General features: G+C 40.0%; 1 protein-coding gene across 1 annotated transcript in view; it reads right to left on the reverse strand.

Moving 5' to 3' along the window:
• The window catches only part of LOC136151242 (uncharacterized), a 389,476-nt gene that overhangs the window by 112,067 nt on the left and 253,592 nt on the right, over positions 1 to 23,817 (reverse strand). The window lies entirely within an intron of this gene.

Here is a 23,817-nt window from a genome sequence, read left to right on the forward strand (position 1 = left end):
AAAATGACACTTTGTCAGGACTCGTCTATACTTGATCATGAGTCCAAACTCAGTGCATGCATATCTGGTCTCCTAGCTACCTAACAACTGGCTGAGAACAGGCTCTAAATTTCTAGTTTTTAAAATACCTGATACACAGTATTTTTCTCCAATAGACTAGACACACATACATGTCAATAAGTTAGAAAACCCATGCCAGTAACCTCTCACGTGGTACTGCAATGCCACACACGATTTTCAGCATTGAAAAACAGGTTGACCCTAGAATGACTCAAAACACTTAGTTGGGCATATTTGTCTTCTCTGGACAATCTTTTGCCTGTTTAGACGCTATAAACCAGGACACGATCAACGTTAAGTCTGCAAATTGACATCTCACAGGAATGTATTAGGAACGCCTTGATGAACGTGGAACATGGTTGGACCTTTAAAAACAGAAGTGAGTAGCACTGCCATTTCCATGCCTTCCGTGACCATGAAGCCTATCCCTTACTTTCTATATGTCTACATTTGTAACTTCAAATATATTTATGTAGTATAGACACAGGTCTTATTTTATTCCCTCTATAGAAGATCCACGTGGCTCTCCACCTCTCAGGGACTCTCAGATGACATTAGCCTATTTCATCACCATAGTAACTATAGAGCATACCCATCTCTATGGAGATAATAAGTTCATACCTAGCCTGAAGAAAGCACATAAGTATCTGATTCTGGCAAATCAAACCAAGAAAACAGAAGTCTGAAGGTGCAGAGTATTCAACAAAGAATTCTGGTCTTCTAAGTAACTGCATGATACACCTAGAGAGAATACAACTGACCCTTGAACAACAAGACCCTCCACACAGTCAAAAATCAGCATTTAACTTATAGTTGGTCTATATGTCTATACATAGCTCGTCCACAGCCTCAGTTCCACATTCAAGCATTCAACCAACCTTCCACCATGTATTACTGTAGTATTTAGTATTGGGGGTGGGGGGGGCGGAATTCACAAGCGGGCCCATGCAATTCAAACTTGTGTTGTTCAAAGGTCAACTGCGCAATACATATTCACCAGCATAACATCTGAAAAAGCCACTCAGGCAGGAAAATGTCCAGTCTAATAGTTAAGTATTATGTTTTCTTAACCAGGTGAGAAGAGCAATATACCATTAAATATAGAATGGCCGAAACACTACAAAAGCAGCTCATTATGTAATTCTAGAATTAGAGTTACTCTTCTGTGGTTTTGAATAGGAAGCATCCAAGCTTGTCCTTGGGAACCACTAAAGAGGACTGATTAAAAGCCCTACAGCAAATGGTCTAGGTTCAGAGCCAGACTTCATTTCATACTGTCTGACAGTACATTTCTTCTTTGAGATTCACGCCGTTTCCTCATCTGACAAATGGATGCAAAACAGTATCCACTCCTTTGTGTTACTGTGACATTTCAATGTGATAATCCCATGATACTCTTACATCATTGCTTAGTACAAAGAAAGCATACAACACACATTAACACCGTTACATCCCTGTGATCTAAGTAAAAGACTCATTACGAAGGCTGGTACAGCAATTACAAGATTAACACACAGGCAACCTCCACTGTGCTCCCTTCAATGCTATTCTGTGCCTCTGTATGGATTGCTTATCTCAAGAGGCAAAGAAAAGGCTTGCTGTGGGAGTTGTAATTATCTACAGTCCTTAGCCCTACCTATCTCCTGCAGGCGTGGTAAAATTACAACTTTAAGCAAGCAACAATCATCCCTGGGAAATCCATTAAGCAATCTAAATCACAATTCTGATATCAGCATATCTGTGGAAGTTGTATGTATACTACACTGCCATTTATTTGCATATATGTGACCATGTTTTAAGCTGCACATGGTTTTAGCATTCTGTAAAATCACTTTAAACAGGAAAGATACCATTTTTCTCTTTCCTTGATCAAAGGAAAAAGTCATGAAAGAAAAACTTAGATTTTATGTGTTTTTTTCCATTTCATTTAACACGTTAATGAACGCTTTATGGAAAAGAAGGGGGAGCACATGTTTTCATCTTATTGCTGGAAAACTGTTTAACACATTCAGAATTTCTTTCATTATCAAATAAATGTTTGTAAAATGATAATAAATTAGTTTAACAAAGTCTTAAGAGGGATCATTTGAGGAACGATCTGAAACTCAAACCTACTCGGTAACATTTCTGTTGTTATTTATTCTCCCTCATCTCAAGTTCTTCAACCTTTTCCTGTATCTGACACTCAATAAACATTGCTTCTTTTATTTAAACCTCATAATTCTTTCAGGCCTAAGATACTTTTTATGTTTTCATTAGGTAATTTCATTGTCATAATTAATTTCAGTGGTTACTTATTTATAAGTCTCATTTCTCCCTTCTCACCCTGCTCTTTTGAAAAGAACTGCTTTTTGGTGTCTGACACTGATATAAAGTGGAAGTAACAGAGTGTAAGCTGCAAACTAAATCCAGTTTCAAATTCGCTTGCCGAAGTCTACACTTACCCTGAAAACATGATTTCTTCCTCCACTGAAAATGCAAAGACTTGATTTCCACTGAAAATAGTTCTCCCCACAACAGGGAGAAATGCATTAAACATACAAATGAAGACAGTTTTGTATACAGCACATACTGAATTTCTCATTGTACAAGCAGACCTCAGAGATACTGTCACTTCGGTTCCAGGCCACCACAATAAAGCGAGTATCCCAATAATATGAATCCCACAAATGTTCTGGTTTCCCAGTGCATGTAAAAATTATGTTTACACTGTACTATGGTTTAATACATGAGTTAAAAATATACTTCAGAACTAAAAATGCTAACCATCACCTGACAATGCAGTGTTGCCACAAACTTTCAACTTGGAAAAAATGCTGTATCTGCAAAGTGTGATAAAGCAAAGCACAGTAAATAAGGCATGCCTGCCCATGCGATGTATGAAACATTTAAGTTTCTCATTACATATAAAATGAAATATAAGCATTGCACACATATGTAGAAAAACAACTTTACATCTTCTCTAATCTCATGGCAAGAACAGGTGGCAAGAATACACAGAAGAACTGTACAAAAAAGATCTTCATGACCCAGATAATCACGATGGTGTGATCACTCACCTAGAGCCAGACATCCTAGAATGTGAAGTCAAGTGGGCCTTAGGAAGCATCACTATGGACAAAGCTAGTGGAGGTGATGGAATTCCAGTTGAACTATTTCAAATCCTAAAAGATGACACTGTGAAAGTGTTGCACTCAATATGCCAGCAAATTTGGAAAACTCAGCAGTGGCCACAGGACTGGAAAAGGTCAGTTTTCATTCCAATCCCATAGAAAGGCAATGCCAAAGAATGCTCAAACTACCGCACGATTGCACTCATTTCACATGTTAGTAAAGTAATGCTTAAAATTCTCCAAGCCAGTCTTCAGCAATACGTGAACCATGAACTTCTAGATGTTCAAGCTGGTTTTAGAAGGCAGAGGAACCAGAGATAAATTGCCAACATCTGCTGGATCATCGAAAAAGCAAGAGAGTTCCAGAAAAACATCTATTTCTGCTTTATTGACTATAGCCTTTGACTGTGTGGATCACAATAAACTGTGGAAAATTCTGAAAGAGATGAGAATACCAGACCACCTGACCTGCCTCCTGAGAAATCTGTATGCAGATCAGAAAGCAACAGTTAGAACTAAACATGGAACGACAGACTGGTTCCAAATAAGAAAAGGAGTACGTCAAAGCTGTATATTGTCACCCTGCTTATTTAACTTATATGCAGAGTACATCATGAGAAATGCTGGGCTGGAGGAAGCACAAGCTGGAATCAAGACTGCCGGGAGAAATATCAATAACCTCAGATATGCAGATGACACCACCCTTATGGTAGAAAGCGAAGAAGAACTAAAGAGCCTCTTGATGAAAGTGAAAGAGGAGAGTGAAAAGGTTGGCTTAAAGCTCAACATTCAGAAAACTAAGATCATGACATCTGGTCCCGTCACTTCATGGCAAATAGATGGGGAAACAGTGGAAACAGTGACAGACGTTATTTTTCTGGGCTCCAAAATCACTGCAGATGGTGATTGCAGCCATGAAATTAAAAGACGCTTACTCCTTCAAAGGAAAGTTATGACCAACCTAGACAGCATATTAAAAAGCAGAGACATACCTCAAAAATAAATAAATAAAATAAAAAGCAGAGACATTACTTTGCCAACAAAGGTCCATCTAGTCAAGGCTGTGGTTTTTCCAGTAGTCATGTATGGATGAGAGAGTTGGACTATAAAGAAAGCTGAGTGCAGAAGAATTGATGCTTTTGAACTGTGGTGTTGGAGAAGACTCTTCAGAGTCCCTTGGACTGCAAGGAGATCCAACCAGTCCATCCTAAAGGAGATCAGTTCTGGGTGTTCATTGGAGGGACTGATGTTGAAGCTGAAACTCCAATACTTTGGCCACCTCATGCGAAGAGTTGACTCATTGGAAAAGACCCTGATCCTGGGAAAGATTGAGGGCAGGAGGAGAAGGGGACAGAGGATGAGATGGTTGGATGGCATCGCCAACTCAATGGACATGGGTTTGGGTGGACTCCGGGAGTTGGTGATGGACTGGGAGGCCTGGCGTGCTGCGATTCATGGGTCGCAAAGAGTCGGACATGACTGAGCAACTGAACTGAACTGAACTGAATCTCATGGCAATTCTATTATTTAAAATAAGATTCTCAAATCTTATTTTGGCCCAATTAGCACATTTTTAGTATTATAAAAATGCCTGAGTTTTGCATGATACATGTTTACCTAGTACACTAATGTGCTAAAAACTCCAGAAATCTTGTGGGTTTTTTTGAAGCTTTACTTTGTGACATCATTATTTCTACATAGTAATATTTCAAAGAGTCAATCAGCAATATGTTAACTTTCCAACCTATGTTTATTAAAAACAAACCAACCTTGGCACTTCTACTTAGACTAAGGTTTACACTCCTACCAAATTAAAAGACAGTATAAGATCATTTAGCTCTGGTTTCGGTCCTAAAACTGTGTTAACTGCAGGAGAACCTGGGAACTCTACTCACTCTCTAAGAATTTAATGTAAAGCTGGTTCAAATTTGAAAGCACCTAAAAGTGGAACTAGTTAATGAAGAACTTAAGAGGACAAAACAACACAGTAGTTTTGTTTCAGCAGCGGTTTAAACACAGGAATTCAGCATTACCAAGGAGGTTCCCCCTAGTATGCGGGGAATGGAGGTCAGCTCTCGCTGGCCATCTGCCTGCCCCTCGGCCTGCCTGTCTGCTGTTGCCTCCACGTGCAAGCCCAAGACCCCGCATTTGGCCCATGGACCCCGCCAGGAGCTAAATGGAAAGGGTCTGACACCACTTCACCTTTCTTTACAGAAGTCAAGGACCTCAATTTCCATAATGAATTGCTTTCAAAATGCATTTGTTTTTTAAATAAGCCAGAAGAGAGATGTTAGATTTTTCAGAGATAGCTCTTCATTATTTAATACTCACTCAAGAGTCCCAGTTGTAGGTCAAACTGCAAAGTCATTCAAGGTTTAGAAGGACCTTCTAAAATCCTTTTCTGGTTCCCCTGTATTCAACCAGAACACCTACACAACAGCCTACCCAATCTTCTTCACCCCTAAGCATCTAACCTCTCATCATTCCCAAGGTTCTCCCAAGTTCCCTCCTTATAGCATTCCCCCGGTCCCAACTTTCTCAGCTACATATCAGACCAGCACTTTTTAAACTTGAGTAATGTACAAAAGTTTCTTCATATGCCCAGTGTCAATCTAAGTTATTTTACTAGATTCTCAAAACAGGTACACATGCCCAACTAGGAATAATAAACTCCTTAAGTTTTTAACCCCTAAACAAATTTAAAGCCAAAATACACATAAGAAATATTCAAGAAAAGCTCTACAACATAACACAACACTAATGGAATGTGATAAATGCAGTTTTGCTATAATTGTCACTTGCAGCCTGACTATGGTACTGATGCCACAGCCAAGATCCTTGTACTAAGAGCACTTGCATTACTGTCAGCAGCAGGGTAGTTAGATTCGACCACCCCCTTTTCTATTAACCTGTATCAGAGAAGGATGCCATCCAGCCTCAACCTGCTGGAAACTCATCATTTATAAACCAGTTATTATCCAGGAACAAAGACTAAAGACTAAAGGCAGGCACAAATGTAAACACAGGTGCTGGAGTTTCAGGGGTTGCCCTTGTGAAAACATTACCACTCAGATGACTCAGAATGTTTCTATCAGCTTATTATTGTTATAAACGGAAACACATTCTCTGGTGGAGAAGCAAAGTCTCTGAGAGAATACGCTCTGGACAGGGCCCAGCCAATGGACCCCCCTTCCAGATATGCATCCATCCTTAGGCTCAGTCCAGCTACCATATGGGAAAGCAATATGAGTCAGTCCTTTTGTGGAACACCTTACTTGCCAAGAATATTCATCATAGGAAAATAAATTCTTGGAAGAGACAGTAATGTCTTTAATCCAAACAGTATCTTTTAAACTCTAGAATCCCAGGCAGGAAGGGGAGAGAGAGAAAGAGATGGGAGGGAAAAGCAGTGGGAGAAAGATCTATTGAGGGGAAGAATGTCTGGAGAAATTGTTTAATTCCCACTGCTAACAACGGCATACTTCATATACACTTGTTTTGATCTCTCAACCAACAGCACTTTGATAATTCATATCACTCTCACAGCAAATGCCAATTTATATATGCCTGGTGTTAAGTACGGGGCTTTCCTGGTGGCTCAGACAGTAAAGAATCTGCCTGCATTGCAGGAGACCCAGGTTTGATCCCTGGGTTGGAAAGGTTTGAACACCTGCAGTAGGAAAGAGCAACCCACTCCAGCATTCCTGCCTGGAAAATTGATGTTAAGTATATACATACACTTTTTATATAGCTCATGAGGTCCTCACAGCAATAATACTGGGGTAGTTTGCTATTCCCTCCTCCAGTGGATTACGCTTTGTCAGAACTCTCCACTATGACCCCATCCACCTTGGGTGGCCCCACACAGCATGGCTTGTAGCTTCACCGAGTTATGCACATGCTGACAAAGGTCGGTATAGTCAAGGCTGTCATCTTCCCAGTGGTCTTGGACGATTGTGAGAGCTGGACCATAAAGAAGGCAGAGCACCCAAGAATTGATGTCTTCAAACCATGGTGCTGGAGAAGACTCTCGAGAGTCCCCTGGACAGCAAGGAGATCCAATGAGTCAATCTTAAAGGAAATCAACCCTGAATATTCACTGGAAGGACTGATGCTGAAGCTGAAACTCTAGTATTTTGGTCATCTGATGTGAACAGCTGACTCATAAGAAAAGACCCTGATGCTGGCAAAGACTGAGGGCAAAAGGAGAAGAGGGCATCAGAGGATGAGATGGCTGGATGGCATCACCGATGCAAAGGACATGAACTTGGGCAAACTCCAGGAGACGGTGAGAGACAGGGAGGCCTGGAGTGCTGCAGCCCATGGGGTTGCAAAGAGTCAGACACAACTGGGCAATTGAACAACAGCAGCACACACATACATGTGCACACACTAGTCTGTGCGCCACTCATGTCCACCAGTTTAGGTCCAAGTAGCTCAGAAGCACCAGCCCTGCCTCCTCCGCCTCTCCCGATATCCTCTGGAAAAGTACAGATGTAGCCCTAAAGGCAGAAGTAGCCCTGGCACAAAAACTCTGTGTCATTGTCTGTGGCTGCTGCCGACTAATCCCCAAAGGCTGAGAACGGATTCATGATGGAGGCAGATTTGTCTGTCCCCAAGGGGATGGCCTGAGGATTCACCCCAAGACGGCCTGAGGACTCCCTCAGGCCAGCAAGAAAGAGCTAGGCTCTCAACAAACGTAACTCGCCACCTTTTTCCCAAGGGCTACTATGCGAGATTCATTCAGGGGTCTATGCATGCAAAAAATGACAGTTCTGGTAATGACACCCAACATATTTTGTGCCAAGCATGTCTTACAAGGGCTTTTCCTAGATTGTCTCATTCAGTCTCACAACCTTGAGGTACTTAAAATTACCACCAATCACAGGGCTGTCGCATTTTAAATATTCACACACAGCTAATCCCGTAAGTTTAAACATCAAACCTCGAGTCCTGGAAATGTCATTAGCAAGCTCTGACACAGAAGAGCAACATTGAGGCTTCATATAATATTCTCCATGTATTCATTTGTAATTGACCTAAGATACTGGATACAAAAATACTTATGACATCTAAGAATAAAGATTTGTTTAAATATGGACACCATTAGTCTGCTAGGGCTGCCGTAACAAACTCGAGAGTCATACACTGAGGGTCATAAATTGATTTTCTTACATCTGAAGGCTGAAAATCCGGGATCAAGGCAGCAGCAAGGTTCCCTTCTCCAGAGGCTTCTCTCTTTGACCTGCAGACAGCCGCCCCCCTTGCAGGCTCTTGGACAGTCTTGTCTCATGTGCTTTGGATTCCCTGTTATCTTTCTTGCGTTCCAAATTTCCTCCTCTTGTAAGAATCCAGAGAGGACTGAGGCCCAATCTAAGAGCCTCATTTTAACCTCATCACCTCTTTAAAGATCCTATCACTAAATAAGGTGACATTATGAGGTACTAGGGGTTCAATTATGTGAATTTCAGGGGAACACAAGTGAATCCATGACAGACACAGGCACCCATATTCCACGTAAGTTAAAGAAATTGAGTATTTGCATTCTCTCTCTGTGAGTCCCTCCCATATCACAACCCTCTTCCCTCAAGGGCTACCACACAACTAAGTTTTACTGTGTAATATTCATAGTTTTATCAACTACATTTGATGTTTTTAAAACCTTAAAGCTATAAATTTCCCTCTAAGTGAAACTTTAGCTGCATCTCTCACAGACCTTGATATAGTGGTACCACATGCTTTATTAGCATTTCAAAATATCTTATTCTCTCACCTATGGGTTATTTACTGTTCAACTTCAAAAGTGTACTGTTCAACTTCCAAATACGTGGGGGAATTTTCTAAGTGGCTTTTTGTTGTGTTAACCTCTAGTTCTGCTGTTATCAGAGAACTATTTTGAATGATTTCAATTTCTTTTAAATTACAGAGACTTATTTGATGTCTCAGCTTATAGTCTCCCATTTGGAATTAAACTAAAATAGCATAATTTAGCTGTATTCATTGTGGCAATGTTGATTCAAAATATCACTTATAAGATTGCTTTAGTACCAGCAAGCTAAGAACACATTTTATTTAATTAGGTGAAAGTCTGATTGCTACTTGTGGAAAATGGACGTGATACTTATTTTTAGTAAATTTAAGTATTTTATCTTTTTTTACCCAAAGCACTGACTAAAAGAGGCTGAAAATAGTATAACCATATCTTAGAGTTACACTATTTTAAAAACAGATCATGCCGTTTCTAAACCAGATACTCATCACTTACTCTACCTCAAGGAGTCAAGTACTAGGTGACAGACCAAGAAATCTTATAATTTATCCTAGGGAAAACCGAACTCGACTGGAATTTGAGACTTAAGAAATAGCCAATAAAATATTGTCCAACATCAAATTTTATATATATGTTATATACAATAAAAATGTAAACATTTTCTCCAAAGGCTTCCAAATGTATTTACAGGAGAAACAAGCATGCAAAACTACTTTCATGTTTCTAAAAAAAAAAAATGGTAACTTTATTGAAAAAAGAATTCTTTTAAAGAAAATCAAACACTCAATGCTTACTGTCTTACTTTAGGGAAGGCCATTTAGTTAAGTAGAGTTTCCTCAAAGCTATTTTAAACAAGGGGATATAGAAGCAAACCTTATTTAGATGAGTTTCTAGTCAAGGACTTGACCTATATAATGTAAGTTATACAAATCAAAAAATCGAGGCAATATCCTCGAAGGAAGGGGCTAAATGTGGTTTAAGATTTTTCAGCCTGGTGATAAACATGAAATAGAAGCATAAATGTTTCTTGAGTACTTTATAGGCACAGTTAAGCAGAGAGGATTTTTAATGTCTAATTTTTAAACTTCCTTAAAAATGAATTTCCATAAGTACTATGGAAATCACATGCCCTAATTTGGGCCATAATCATGGTAACTACTCACATGTTTGCAATCAACTTTTAAAATAAGATGCTACAGATACAGCTTCTGAGGTTGCTGCATTCCAAAATGCTGTCAGTAATACTGAATGCAGAGAGCTGTTGGTTGGTCTGCACTCACACGGGTTCAAACATTCCTCTGGTGAGCCTGTGTTAATGAAAATTCTCCTTTCCAAAGATTCTTTTGGACCACTCTTCCAGAAACCTTGTATCAGAGCCAGCAAACAGTCTCATGAAGATCTGCAACTGTACATTTTTCAGGCATTACACTAGATTTTCTTATACAAGTTCCCTATTAAAATGGCTTAAATTCCAAACCAAGCCTTGGGAAACAGAGCACACACTATTTTGAGCCTTTCTACAGCATCTGGCAATGGGACCAGAGTGGTGAAACAAAAAAAACAAAAGTAGTTTTCAAGTCTTATGTTAGAGAGACAAATTAATTTTTACTATGGGAACAAGGGGCAAAGCCTTTTGCTTCTATCATTGATCGTGAAATTGTCTTAAGACAATTTTGATTTTACAGAATTAGGTTTTGGCCTCAGCCTGTAGGTATTTCCCTACTGCATTCTGGATTAATTCACCTTTATAGCTACTTTCTGTCAAAATGACAAAGGAGAATTGATTTCTTTTGGTGAGATATCCTTATCAATGGAAACTTCTAAGCATTGATTGATGGGGTGTTAGAGGAAAGAACCATTAATTGATTTGTAATAAATAAAGCAAAATCTCCAGTTATGACCTGCGATTGATAAAGGCAGCTCCTTTCTCATTGGTACATTTCTTTCATCTAAAATTTATAAAGCAGCTCGAAGTCAACAATCACTCAGCTTATTACTGTAACACAGTTTTATTAAAGCAATTTCCATTGGCATAGCCCAAGTTAAAGGTCACTCAGCATGATCACCATAATATTAAATAAGTAAAATAAGTCAAATGGAAAATGGCGTTTAAAGTGACATTGTGGTGTAACGGAAAAACCTGCAGCTTTGCAATCAGATGATCTAAATTCAGATTCCAGCTTGGCACTTATTAAGCATTTAACTCAAGTTGCCCGAGTCTGTTTTCTCATCTCCAAAATTTAGAAACCCCCTATCTTGCAGAATAATTGTACTAAATGAGTTCAATACATGTAAAATGTCTGAAATATAGCACAGAACATATTAGCTAACTGCTTAATTGTCTTTTATTGTTATTAGAACAAAGCCTTAAGAGCAAATCATCTCATCATCTGTCCAAGTCCACATCAGACAAACAGGGCCAAGTAAAAAATTCATTCAATGGGTTTCTCTCAGGATTCCTTCACTTAAAAAAAAAAAAGTCCAATGGGCCAAAGAGCTAAACAGACATTTCTCCAAAGAAGACATACAGATGGCTAACAAACACATGAAAAGATGCTCAACATCACTCATCATCAGAGAAATGCAAATCAAAACCACAATGAGGTACCTTTACACGCCAGTCAGAATGGCTGCTATTCAAAAGTCTACAAGCAATAAATGCTGGAGAGGGTGCGGAAAAAAGGGAACCCTCTTACACTGTTGGTGGGAATGCAAACTAGTACAGCCACTATGGAGAACAGTGTGGAGATTCCTTAAAAAACTGGATATAGAACCGCCATATGACCCAGCAATCCCACTCCTGGGCATACACACCGAGGAAATCAGATCTAAAAGAGACACGTGCACCCCAATGTTCATCGCAGCACTGTTTATAATAGCCAGGACATGGAAGCAACCTAGATGCCCATCAGCAGACGAATAGATAAGGAAGCTGTGGTACATATACACAATGGAATATTACTCAGCCGTTAAAAAGAATTCATTTGAATCAGTTCTAATGAGATGCATGAAACTGGAGCCCATTATACAGAGTGAAGCAAGCCAGAAAGATAAAGACCAATACAGTATACTAATGCATATATATGGAATTTAGAAAGATGGTAACGATAACCCTATATGCAGGACAAAAAAAGAGACACAGATGTATAGAACAGACTTTTGGACTCTATGGGAGGAGGCGAGGGTGGGATGTTTCGAGAGAACAGCATCAAAACATGTATATTATCAAGTGTGAAACAGATCACCAGTCCAGGTTGGATGCATGAGACAAGTGCTCAGGACTGGTGCACTGGGATAACCCAGAGGGATGGGATGGGAAGGGAGGGGGGACGGGGTTCAGGATGGGGAATACATGTAAATCCATGGCTGATTCATGTCAATGTATGGCAAAACCCACTACAATATTGTAAAGTAATTAGCCTCCAACTAATAAAAATAATTGGGGGGGAAAAAAGTCCAACTTTTCAACAATAAAATGTATTATTAAAACATCCTTAAAGATATATTGGCTTTTTATGTTGTCGTTTTCACTTTTATAAGGGGAACTGAAAGCAACACTTGGTTTTTAAAAGGCACTTATATTTAAGGATCCATTTCTAAGGTTGTTCAATTACCTGGGCTTTAACTAATCTGAATTAGTTTACAACAGCAGACACACATCACTGTTGCTAAAGGTTTATCACAACATTGGCAAAAATGAGATGAGCCATCAGAAAAGCAATGTAAATGCAATCTGGACTTGAAAGCTAATTGCTCTTGAATCTTCCTTCTTGTAAATGCTGATGGAGAAACAGAACTGGTGCCAAAAGACTGGAGATGGAGGAAATAAAATTCTCACTTTCAAAAAGACAGGAAAGAAAAACACAAAGAAAAAAATCCCAATATTCTACAGCACCAGTGCACTGACTGTTGATCCTCGACAAGATTCTTGGAAAAATCATCAGAAGAATGGTTTGTGACAACTCAAAAAGCAACAATCCTGGCACACAGCGTGGGTTCAACAGGGATGAGACAGACCTCGCGTCCTTCTCTGACAAGGCTGGGAGCCTGGCAAATCAGGGAATACACTAGACAAAATACATTTGGAATGGAGGACATAATCTGACAAGAGACTCATGAAACCACAAAGGGCAAGATGTAAAAATACAGGCCAAATGCCAGGGCACTTTGTTAGACTAATAAACCTTTGAACCAAAATGGTGTCAACATCCAAGATAAGGTTTTGCCCTTGGTCCCTCTGCTTCACCATTTTTTGTTTTTTGGTTTGTTTTTAAACCAATCACTTGAATGAAGCAAAAGGAGTATTTGTCGTATTTTTTTAAAGGCTCAATAAACAACTTGTGTTATACATTATTTTTTAGCCACAAACACTTCTACCTACACTACCACCCTTTGCCTTCATAACTATCCAATGAGGGAGCTTAAACATTATTTTCCATTTTATAAATGAGGAAATTAAGACATCTTGATTGAATTAATAACTTCAAATAACAAAGCTGGAAAACAGAGCTAGGACTTAATTTTAAGTCTCTTGACTTCATATTTTGACCAAAGCCTGGGACAGTAAACAACTATAGATGAAGGATATATACCAACAGATCTCAACAAGCAGAAGTGAGGGGAAATATCTGAGAAATGACATCAAATTTGACCAGTGTGTCCAGATGAGTGCCATTTTGTTACATGGATGTCCTGAAATAGCTCCATGAGATTTATGAGACAGTCAATTCACTAATCCAGCCAAGCTGCATTTCATATCCAGAAAAAAAAAGACCGTCATCACCCATGTCTTGACTATGCAAAGATCCTTCAGTGCTTTGTGAAGACCATAAGAGGGGCAGTGGACAACCAGAGAACAGTTATCAAGATGATGAGGGGATAAGAAACCATGATATATGAAGACCATCTGAAGGCATTACTGGTGTTAAACTAGAGAAAATGTAACTTTGGACAGGAAGAAAAGACCAATAGCTGTATTCAAATACACATGTGTTAGACTGTCATGAGAGGGAAGAAACAGAACAAGTCAATAGTGTATTAGGGTTTGATCAGGAAATGAAACGAATCACTATGAATAAAATAAAATAAGGGATTTATTACAGGAATTAAAACTCACACATGGTCAGGGCTGTGTCTACTGTTGGGTCTGGAATCACTATAGTTCATGGAAGGCAAGGCAGCTGAGAACGAGAGCTGGATACGAAGTCGGGGGAAAACAGAGCGCCGTGTCTCCCGCCATCTCCAATGTGAATGAGGCGGCGGGGCCGGCAGGAGAAGCTGGTGTCTTGACCACAGAGATGCGCACCTGCATTCACACTCGCGGGACGTGGAGAGGCCAGCGGAGGAGGCAGAGGAAGAGAAGACCCAACCAGCACCGGCGGCCAGAGATGAAGGACACGGTGCGTGAGGTGCACAGTGCCTGGTGCCCTAGGTCAGCCTGCGGAGCGTGAAAACCAACGGCTCCTTTAAAACCTTGCACATTTCTCTCGTGGCCAAGCCTAACCAAGAACCACGCGAGGGGGCTGCGTGAGAAAGGGATTCTGGGAATTACCATTTCAGTTCAGCAAAGCAAGAACAGTTCAAAGTCACCCAAAAAGGAAACTTGAAGACTCCTGACCGGTACAAGTGTGGGAGGTACTCAAAGACTGAAGGGACTCCAGAAAGTATCAACTCTCTATGGTCAGCTCTACTCCATCTTGGCTCAGATACCATTTCTGCCAAACGTCATGGGTAGAAAAAGTGATTCACCCGTCAGATGTGGTATTTAACATCCTTTCCCAACCAGGAAGTAGCATTGTCAAAGCATAAGACATACAATGGTTTAAAGATCCTCTGAGAGGAAATGCTCACAGTTTGGGCATGTAGTCACTACGCTGCTGCTAAGTCGCTTCAGTCGTGTCCGACTCTGTGCGACCCCACAGACGGCAGCCCACCAGGCTCCTCTATCCCTGGGATTCTCCAGGCAAGAATACTCAAGTGGGTTGCCATTTCCTTCTCCAATGCATGCATGCATGCATGCTAAGTCGCTTCAGTCGTGTCCGACTCTGTGCGACCCCACAGACGGCAGCCCACCAGGCTCCTCTATCCCTGGGATTCTCAGAAGGCAGCTCACCAGGCTCCCCCATCCCTGGGATTCTCCAGGCAAGAATACTCAAGTGGGTTGCCATTTCCTTCTCCAACGCACGCATGCATGCTAAGTCGCTTCAGTCGTGTCCAACTCTGTGCGGCCCTATGGACAGCAGCCCACCAGGCTCCTCTGTCCCTGAGATTCTCTGGGCAAGAATACTGGAGTGGGTTACCATTTCCTTGTCCTGTAGTCACTACAGTACTATACAAGAAAACAAATCATAGAACCTGAAATGTAGAACTTAAAGGTTTTAGAGTTTATGCCATAGTCATTTTTATACTTCAAAAAAGTTCACAATAGCCATAAAAGAATATATTTTTCCATTCTAGTATTTATGTGGTCCAAACTTCCCAACCACACAGGAAACAACTGTGAAAGGTATACTGCCTCTATAATATGAAAAACCCAACAGTATCTCTGACACAAGGAGGTAGAAATGGTGACATCTTTCCAGGCTTTCAACTTATCGGGACTGGGATCAAGGTCCTCTCCTTCCTCTTTAACTTGAAGTGAAGCTTCAGTGAAGCTCTATCAGGCAACATGGTTTTTCTTTCTCTTGCTAGTCTCCTCTAAACTAGACCTTGGAGGCTGGTACAACAGGAGGAAGAGGCATGAAGACAGCTTGCATCTAGATCATTTACATCCTGCTAAGGGACCTGCTCCTTGTTCTCACCCTGAACCAGGGCCAATCAACTTGGACTTCCAAGATCCAAGGCGGGAGATACCACAGTCCAAGTCAACCTAATGGGGGGGTTTGGCAGCCTACCAGAACAACAACAAAAACATGGAAAATTCTCTAAATACCAAAGGAAAAATCCATATTTGGGCATATGTGCAACTTTTTTTGCCAATAAACTTCTAATCTTGCACAACTGTACCTGCCCTTTGGCATCTAAATGTCCTATTCTTGGTTCAACTTTTGTATCAGTTTCTCCTTTCCAAGGAATTCACAGCTACTGAAGTTTCTGCCTCATAGTAACTTCCAAATTGTACAAACCACTTTACATGTCAGATGCCATGTTGCTTTTATCCTTATAAAAGGTACTCCTCATCTTCTATTTCTGACTCATCCCAGCAGTTTTCTTTGTCCCAGCTTCCTATGATCAACAACCAAAGGCAACACTCATTAGGGAAACAGACTTGGCAGGGTAAGGGGGCAACGGTTTGGGATGGGGGGGAGTTAATTTCAACACATCAATACTACCGAAGTCTAGTAGTCAAGCGTTTGTGGTACTTTTCCATGAGATGTAGCCTAACAGCTTACACTAGAATGGTTCAAATACCTCCTGCTAGCGGCACTGCACCAGCTCATGCCATATGTACTGGAGTCACCAGCCGACGCCAGCGAGAATCTGCAGATTAATGAAATTCTTCACCAGCGCTGCAGACATGCCCACAGCTTTCTTTCTTTTAACATGATATTAATGCATTTCAGGCTCTGAGGTTATGGTCTGTGCTGATTTTTTTTGATGGGTGAGTTACGCCCACGAAGACAACATAACATCCAGACAGCAACCCCAAGGGCAAAGTGAGGAGGATTTTCTGATTATGTCATCAAACAGGAAACCTCATGGAGACTTTGGGATTAATGTATTTTCCACTGGAGCTGAAAGCAGGCAGGATGTAGTCAGTGGAAGGGAAAAGAGGGAGGAGAAAATGCTAGTAGGGGTGGAGGTAGTGTCTTTAAAATGACATTTAAAGAAATCACTCATTTATTCACATCTAAAACCTCCAAGCAAATAAAGATTTGGAAACTTCAGTTGACTCTGGTAATAAACAAATTGCAGAAGCACTGGATACGAATGCACCCCACAAAGAACTTCTCTAAACCATGGCACCATTCTTGCTCCAGATGGCATGGAAAATAATTCATAAATGACAAAAGTTCAATGGGTGTGTGGCAGCTGTTCAGTTCGAGCTCTTGGGCCACCCACTTCAGTAGAACTGAGAGCTTTCAATCAACTCTTGCCTCTCAGAGGGCCTTCAAACAGCATCAGAACATGTGTACAATATGTTCTCAAAAAGTAGCTGGCCAAATATGAAAGATTAGAAAATCAAGTTAAATGGGGATGGAAAATACAAATATATACTGTCTTCTCTGAAATCCATAATACCAAGCAGGAACTAACAAAGGACTTTTGAGTTTTCAAAACTAAATTTTGCATGACCTTCCTTTTTTGTCCTTCATACTCACAGCTTTCTTTCACACAGAAGAGATATATCTCCTATTTTGGCAGGATTATTTTAACAGTAGTCGGTACTGGGCTTGTCTCTCTCCCTTCATTCATTCCTACAACCCCGTTATGTTTAAAAAAAAAAAAAAGAAAGCAAGCATTCCAGCTTAACATTATTACAATTTCTACTTTGAACATAACATCACCCATTTTATCTTTCTGCTCTGAACCTTCAAACAAAACCAACAAATTCTAAGGGACCACCAGGTTGCAAAATAAACATTCTCTGCCTGTGAATTTAGGAAGGGTTGCTCAGTTGCTTTTAACTCTAGGTAATCATTTACAAAAACAGAAAGGTGAACAGAGATAATTCTATTCACTAAATTCTTTGAGTTACTTAAAACCAAGGTGCATTATAAAACGAATACAACCTTAACAGTTTGCCACTTTCAAAAGAACCAGTTTAAGCATGGCAGCCATAACAGGTGAGGTTATAATGTAAGCAGAGAAAACTTTTAGGGCACTAAATGTTGCAAAGCCGTCTGTTGGAAAGGACTGTTAGATATGCGCTCCTAATTGACTACAGAAGCTTTCTAAGTGTTAATCTAACCAGGTTCAAACTGGACAGAATGTGGAAGGATGGTAAACAGCTGACACCCTTTGTAAGCTACCCGGCACAGGAAGCTAAGATCCTATCACTGGAAGAGCCGCCCACCTCTCATTCCTGCTTCAGGCCTGTCCATAAACAGATATCTTAAATGAGGGGGTTGCCAGGGACCCAGGAGGTGAGTCACCGTTCCTTCACCCTAATAGTATGCAAGAGGTCTGGTGCAAAAAAGAAAAAAAAACACAAAAAACAGCAGCAGAACATCTTAAAGCAAGAAGTATATTAAGCTAACTTATAGTGAATACATTTCAGTAAAATTGTTCACAAGCACAAGAGATCTTAAAAAACCACCAATACCAGCTGAAAACGGTCGTGTCCTCCAAACTCATGTTTAATTTTATGTAAGTCCTTGGAGTATGCTTGCCTAGTCGTTTTTTTAATACCATTCAGCTAATTGTGCAGCTTGTGAATTATCTCTTATACACTGTTCTACTTGTTCATCTATAAATGACAAATGTAAGAATTAGTGAAAATTGGGCAAATATTGTACGCCTGGGGGGAGTAAGATCAAGAGAAACATTAAAAGCAATCATTTTCTGTATCTTTTCTTTTTAAAACACATTTTCTACACTTCCCAGCTGTTACTAGGAATGAAAAGTCAGAAATGTGGTATTTTCTTTTCAAATAGTAAAGTCATTTGGACACCTACCCAGAGTTGGGCAATAGATACAAAGATCTGGCAAATGTTGAAATTAATCTGAAGATATCATAAGTATTAAATTTCATACCAAAGACATTTTATTCACTGTGCAGAATATCTCTAGTTAAACAAATTATTCAAAACTTGAGACTGAATATATTCAATAAAGCTGTCGAAGAACAAGGATCCGTTGTCTCCTTTCTTTGCCTCAAGGAACTTGGACAGACAGCCACCAGACAGTCTGCTGAACTCTCCGCGGACCTCGAGGGTGAATTTCTGTAGGACAATCTCGAGACTACAAAATGAACTAGAAGCAAGTGGTTCTGTAACATAAGACTCTCTGTGCTAGGATTTTATACTAAATTAGTTTGAGTTGGTGGCTGCTTCTGATCAAGTCCACTCACCAAAGATAGAATCAGTTGAAATCTGCAGCACAATGGAATTAATACAATTTGAGATCTTTAGAATATATGTCCTGATACCAGGTTAAATTACGGTAGCCAATGCTATTTACATACACTACAGCAAACAACGCAGTCCATAGCTGCCTAAGGGCAACGAGACGTATCTCCCCAAGTCTGCAAAGCACCCTATTTACACCAGAACATCTTCTGACAATAAGATCTGGCTACCTTTTATGGCAATAATCCGGTTTGAAATGTTTTAATTCAAATAAACAGATTATTAAAAGCAGATCATTGCTACACGATGTCAAGACCTACCATAGAGCTACAGTAATCAAGACAGTAGGGTACCAGTGAAAGAACAGAAAACACATGAACGGAATAAGAGCCCAGAAATAGACCCACATAAATACATACAAACATTGTTCTTTGCAAAGGAACAAAAGCAACACAACGCAACAAGGATAGTATTTTCAACAAAGGCTGCCGGAACTGGACATCCACATGGAAAAAAAAATTAACGAGACATAGACCTTACACTCATCACAAAAATTAACTCAAAATGGATCATGGAAGACCTAAACATCAAACACAGAACTATATAACTCACCACAGAAGTTAACCATAGGAAAAAACGTAGATGACCTTGGGTATGAAAATGACTTTTGAGATATAACACGAAAGGCACAATCCATGAAAGAAAGAATTGATAAGCCGGGTGTCATTAGAGTTAAAAACCTCTGTTCTGTCGAAGAAAATGTCACAAGCATGAGGACAAGCCACAGACTGGGAGAAAATGTTTATCTGATAAAGGTCTAGTATCGAAAATATACAGAGAACACTTAAAACTCAACAGTGAAAAAACAACATGATGAAAAAAACCGGCCAAAGATCTTAAAAGCTATTTCACCAAGGAAGATATGCAGACAAACAAGCATATGAAAAGATACTCATCATATGGCATCAGGGAAAGGCAATTAAGACAATACGATATCACTATGCATCTATTAAAATGGCCAAAATCCAGAACACTGACAACAGCAAATGCTGGCAAGGATGTGACACAACAGGAACTCTCATTCACTGCTGATTGGAATGCAGAACAGTAACGCTGCTTTCAAAGACAGTTTGACAGTTTCTTACAAAACTAAAGATTTTCTTACCATATGATCTGGCAATCATGATCCTTGGTATTTACCAAAGCAGTTGAATACTTATGTCCACAGAAAAGCCTGCACACATATTTATGACAGCTTTATTCATAACTGCCAAAATTTGGAAGCACTCAAGATGTCCTTCATTAGGTGAATGGATAAAGAAGCTATGGTATACTCAGACAATGGACTACTATCCAGTTCTAAGAGGAAATAAGCTGTCAGGCCATGAAAATACATAGAGGAAATTTAAATGTATATTATGAAGTGAAAGAAGCCAACTGGAGAAGGCTACCCACTGTGAGATACCAACTCGATGACATCCTGGAAAAGGCGTCGTTACAGAGACACTAAAAAGATTAGTGGTTGCCGGGGGTGGAAAGGAATGAATAGGTGGAAGACAGACGATTTCGGGGGCAGTGAGACGACTTTGTAACCATAATGATGGATACATATTATTATACATTTGTCCAAACCAAAGATACAACACCAAGAAGGAACTGTGAACTCTAGACTCTGGGCCATTACCATATATGTCAATACAGGTTTATCAAATGTACTGCTCTTGTGGGGAATGTTGATGATGTATATGTGGGCCAGGGGGAGGTATATGGGAAATCTCTTCATTTTGCTGTGAACCTTAAACTGCTCTAAAACTAGTTTTAAATTTCAAAATCATAAAAATAAAATCTTTTAGAAAAATCACTAAGCCTGATGTGCTGCAGTTCATGGACACAATTTAGCAACTGAACAACAAAGATGACCCTAGATCATCCCTGAACCTTCTGTGATGACAGAAACCATCTACCTATACACTTTCCAGCCTGGTAATTCCCAGCCATGAAGCACTGAAATGTAGCTATTGTAATGGAGGAACCAAATTTTCAGTTTTATTTCATGTCAATTGATTTTATTTGAAATTTAGAGACCCGCACGTGGAGCCTCCCTCACAGCTCAGCTGGTAAAGAATCCGCCTGCAATGCAGGAGACCCCAGTTCGATTCCTGGGTCGGGAAGATCCACTAGAGAAGGGATAGGCTACCCACCCAGTATTCTTGGGCATCCCTTGTGGCTCAGCTGGTAAAGAATCTGCCTGCAATGCGGGAGACCTGGGTTTGATCCCTGGGATGGGAAGATGCCCTGGAGGAGGGAAAGGCTATCCACTCCAGTATTCTCACCTGGATAATTTCATGAACTACAGTTCATGGGGTTGCAAAGAGCTGGACACAATTGAGCAACTTTCACATCACTTCACTGGATAGTGGCCACCAGGTTGGACGGCATGGCTCCAGAAAGCTCAATCAGTAAGAAAAAAATTCACTGCTTGAGCCATGATTCAAAAACCTAGAATACAAGAATAATATTTGCAATTACAATTAGGGTTCAATTTTAACAGATCAAGGGCTTCCCAAGTAGCTCAGTGGTAAAGAATCCACCTGCCAAAGTAGGAGATGCAGGTTCAATCCCTGGGTCAGGAAGATCCACTGGAGTAGGAAATGGCAACTTGCTCCAATATTCTTGCCAGGAAAATTCCATGCACAGAGGAATCTGGCAGGGCTACAGTCCGAAGAGTCAGATACGACTGAGCGGCTGAGCACACACACAGTAACAGATCAAACGTGCTGAACTCTCAACATCTCAGGCAACTACCTTAGGACCCAAGGTAAAAACTAGCAGGGAGCATCAATCTTAAAAAACAAAAGCATATTTTAAAATGCTGTGTCATTTGATTTTTAATGAACCATAGATATTTTTCAGACATTATTAGTATCTGCAGAAAAGAAATGAATTATTATAAAAATGGGAAACAGATTGCCCCATGAGTATTTTAGGAAGTACAATTGAAACAAACACTCATTTCTTTTTATTGGTATCACTCAGCCCTAATTTTAAGAATGAGATGACAGAAAAGGCCTTGTCTAGCACTTTACAATTTGCATTATTGTACCTTGATAGACATAACGGTGAGTTGATCTTGTCAGTTATAAACAGTGTTTTCACACTTCCTATAGAAGTGCGCCTTCATTAATATTTAACATTTAATTAAGTCATAACACTGAAAAGATCTGGTAGTGAGTTTCAGCACATCAGCTGTACACAGCTAACTAGAGAAACAGAGCTGGAACTTGAGACTGTAGGTAATACTTCAGGTAGAATATCTGATGTTGACAGACATGAGCACAGGGCAGCCAACTAGGATGGTGGGCAAGCATGTACAGACAGAGATGACTGGATGGTTGCTCCAACACTGTGTGACCATGAGGAAGTCACATCTCCTACACCTCAGTTTTCTCATCTGAAAAATGGGGACAGTAATACTGACTTAACATTAAGTCCACCCTGTGTAGAATGCTCTGTGCAGACAGAAGAATTTTGTTAGCCACACTATAAGATTGTCTTTGGTAACTTTTGTAACTTTCAAGTTACAAAAACTCAGGGACAGTTAGGGCCCCAGTTCCAACTCACTCTTTGCCAGGTCTGGACAGGTTTTTAAAAAATCCTGAACGATACAAATTTAAACTTCTTTATCACAGAGGACTAGTAGTCCCTTTGACAGATCCTGTTCATTCCCTGATGTCCAAGACGCTGATGTTCTTAACACAGAGTAAAGGAAATAAGCACTTCATTCCAACAGTCCTTCCAATTCCTATGAACATGTTACTTCTCTGTCCTCAGACCTTGTCAGACATTAGGTTTCCTTTTGGAGGAGAGATTAATGAGGCAAGAAGTGGAACTCACAGTCATAGATTCTGAAAAATTTTGAGCTCAAGAGACCTTAGAGGCCATCCAGTCTAATCCTCTAATTTTGTTTTTTGGAACTTAAACCCTGGTAAGGCTAAATTGTTTGCTCTGATTTTCAAGGAAATTCTATCCCCAGTCTCTTGTCGGACACCACTGCATCAAAAGCTGACATCAACATTTACTCAGAGCTGACTGGTTCTGTGGCCCTGGGATCCATTTATTGGGACTTTTCAAGCGATGACAGCAATAATGACAGCAATGACAATGTGCACATAAAAAATGAATACCGGTAACTGACTGTTAACAAAGTTATATAAGGTTTTTTCTTAGGACAGGACCATTTAAATGAATACATGGAAGAATACATACCTTCCGAAAAAGCCCCGAAATCTAGAAGTATAACCCGTTGGATATTACAGGTAAGTTTAATCCCAACAAATTATTTAGAAATTACACTTAGGCCTCTTTCCTCTTTTATTCAATATAGTCTAAAACCACATTGACTTGCTGTAAAACTAATGTTCCTTCCACTAGACAAACTGTCTCCCAAGAGAGCCTAGAAGGGGAAAAAAAAAAAGTTGAGAACCAATAGTGTTCTTACTTGTAAATGTCACTAATGTAAAAAATGTGCAAAGGAGTCTTGAAACCAACAACTAAAATACATTTCAGATATTATCAATGATATTATCTTATCTATTTGTCAATGCTTCCCATTACCTGATTCAATTGAACTGACTGCCGATTCATCTTCCAGTGGGGAGACAATAATTAAAAAACAGTCTTACACAAAGCTTGAGGTGGGAGTGTGTGTGTGTGTCGGCCTGACCCACGCTCTTTTCCTGTCTCCACTATTCCTTCCCTTTGGCAGTAGGTTCTAGAGTACTCTGATGCTATTAGAAATCTCACTTTCCTTCCTGGTATCTATCACCAAATTTTCAAATATGGACCACTCTGAATGACCCATCAT

This window comes from Muntiacus reevesi, chromosome 20 (genome assembly GCF_963930625.1).
Source record: "Muntiacus reevesi chromosome 20, mMunRee1.1, whole genome shotgun sequence".
NCBI classification, from domain to species: Eukaryota; Metazoa; Chordata; class Mammalia; order Artiodactyla; family Cervidae; genus Muntiacus; species Muntiacus reevesi.